Source organism: Arachis hypogaea, chromosome 17, assembly GCF_003086295.3.
Source record: "Arachis hypogaea cultivar Tifrunner chromosome 17, arahy.Tifrunner.gnm2.J5K5, whole genome shotgun sequence".
Taxonomy (NCBI): Eukaryota; Viridiplantae; Streptophyta; class Magnoliopsida; order Fabales; family Fabaceae; genus Arachis; species Arachis hypogaea.
In genome coordinates, this window is record NC_092052.1 from 38,701,580 (window position 1) to 38,704,210 (window position 2,631).

The window sequence follows — 2,631 nt, forward strand, 5'->3', positions numbered from 1 at the left end:
CCATTCAGACTCTGAGAAATCATATTGACTTGCTGAGTCAATATTTTGTTCTGAGCCAATATGGCATTAAAAGTATCAACCTCAAGAACTCCTTTCTTCATAGGCGTCCCATTATTCACAGGATTCCTTTCAGAAGTGTACATGAACTGGTTATTTGCAACCATGTCAATGAGTTCTTGAGCTTCTGCAGGCGTTTTCTTTAGGTGAATGGATCTACCTGCAGAGGTATCCAATGACATCTTAGATAACTCAGACAGACCATCATAGAATATATCCAGGATGGTCCATTCTGAAAGCATGTCAGAAGGACACTTTTTGGTCAGCTGCTTGTATCTTTCCCAAGCTTCATAGAGGGATTCACCTTCTTTCTGTCTGAAGGTTTGAACATCCGCTCTAAGCTTGCTCAGCTTTTGAGGAGGAAAGAACTTGGCTAAGAAAGCCGTGACCAGCTTATCCCAAGAGTTCAGGCTGTCTTTGGGTTGAGAGTCCAACCACACTCTAGCTCTGTCTCTTACAGCAAAAGGGAAAAGCATGAGCCTGTAGACTTCAGGATTTACTCCATTAGTCTTAACAGTATCACAGATCTGCAAGAATTCAGTTAAGAACTGAAAAGGATCTTCAGATGGAAGTCCATGAAACTTGCAGTTCTGCTGCATCAGAGAAACTAGCTGAGGTTTCAGCTCAAAGTTGTTTACTCCAATGGTAGGAATGGAGATGCTTCTTCCATGTAAATTGGAATTTGGTGCAGTAAAGTCACCAAGCATTCTCCTTGCATTATTATTTTCGGCTGCCATCTCCTCTTCCTGTTCGAAAATTTCTGAAAGGTTCTCTCTGGATTGTTGTAATTTAGCTTCTCTTAGTTTCCTCTTCAGAGTCCTTTCAGGTTCTGGATCTGCTTCAACAAGAATATTCTTGTCCTTGCTCCTGCTCATATGAAAAAGAGAGAACAGAAAAATAATAATAATAGGGGTCCTTTTTACCACAGTATAGAGGTCCCAGTGTGAGTAGAAGAAAAGAAGAAGAAGAAATTCGAACACAGATGGAAGAGGGGGTTCGAATTTGGGTGGGATGAAGTGTTAGTAGATGAATAAATAAACAGAAGGAGATGGGAGAGAAGGAGGATTTTCGAAAATAATTTTTGAAAAAGAGTTAGTGATTTTCGAAAATAGTTTTTGAAAAATGTTAGTAATTTTCGAAAATTAAGATTTAAAAATTGAAATAATTAGTTAATTGAAAAGAAATTTTGAAAAAGAGGGAGATATTTTCGAAAATTAGAGAGAGAGAGAGAGAGTTAGTTAGGTAGTTTTGAAAAAGATGAGAAACAAACAAACAGTTAGTTAGTTAGTTGAAACAAATTTTGAAAAGATAAGAAGTTAGGAAGTTAGAAAAAGTATTTTGAAATCAAATTTTTAAAAAAGATAAGATAAGAAGATATTTTTGAAAAGATATGATTGAAATTAGTTTTTGAAAAAGATTTGATTTTTAAAATCACAATTAATGACTTGATTCACAAGAAATCACAAGATATGATTCTAGAACTTAAAGTTTGAATCTTTCTTAACAAGCAAGTAACAAACTTGAAATTTTTGAATCAAAACATTAATTGGTGATGTTATTTTCGAAAATTTGATATAAAAATAAGAAAAAGATTTTTGAAAAAGATTTTTGGAATTTTTAAAAATAACTAAGAAATTTGAAAAAAGATTTGATTTTTGAAAAAGATTTTGAAAAAGATAAGATTTTCAAATTGAAAATTTGATTTGACTCATAAGAAACAACTTGATTTTAAAAATTTTTGAAAAAGTCAAATCTAATTTTCGAGATTTTGAGAGAGAAAAAGAGAAAGATATTTTTTTGATTTTTGAATTTTTAATGAAGAGAGAGAAAAATAAGAAAAATGATGCAATGCATGAATGTTATGGATCAAAACAATGAATGCATGCAAGAACACTATGAATGTCAAGATGAACACCAAGAACATATTTTTGAAAAATTTTTAATGCAAAGAAAACATGCAAGACACCAAACTTAGAATTCTTTAATGTTTAGACACTAAGAATCCAAGAATGCATATGAAAAACAAGAAAAGACACAAAACATGCAAATGCAAAGATCAAACAAGAAGACTTACCAAGAACAACTTGAAGATCATGAAGAACACTATGAATGCATGATTTTTTCGAAAAATGCAAGTTGCACATGCAATTGACACCAAACTTATAACATGACTCAAGACTCAAACAAGAAACACAAAAATATTTTTAATTTTTATGATTTTATGATTTTTTTTTTGTATTTTTTTTTCGAAAATTATTTAAAAAAAAACAAAAATTAGGATTTCAAAATCTTTAATATGAATTCCAGGAATCTTGTGCTCTTTAGTCTAAAGCTCAAATCAAAGGGTCAGACATGGCTTAATAGCCATTCAAGTTTTAGAATGGATTTACATCCATTGAGGTGATTAGTTGAAGACCAATCCCAAAGGAGTTTGGGTATGGCTTTTCAGCCAGATAGGATTCAACATGTTACCATGAAACTCTAGAATTCATTCTTGAAAGTTTTGAAGCCATAGAATAATTTATTTTTGAAAACATTTTTATTTTAAAAATAATTAAATTTTTTTTTTCGAAA

General features: G+C 31.5%; 1 non-coding gene across 1 annotated transcript; it reads left to right on the forward strand.

Moving 5' to 3' along the window:
• The first annotated feature begins 293 nt into the window (after positions 1-293).
• On the forward strand, positions 294-401 carry LOC112768370 (small nucleolar RNA R71). The gene has a single exon (XR_003185806.1). It is a non-coding gene; the product is annotated as a small nucleolar RNA R71 (small nucleolar RNA).
• Positions 402-2,631: the final 2,230 nt, after the last annotated feature.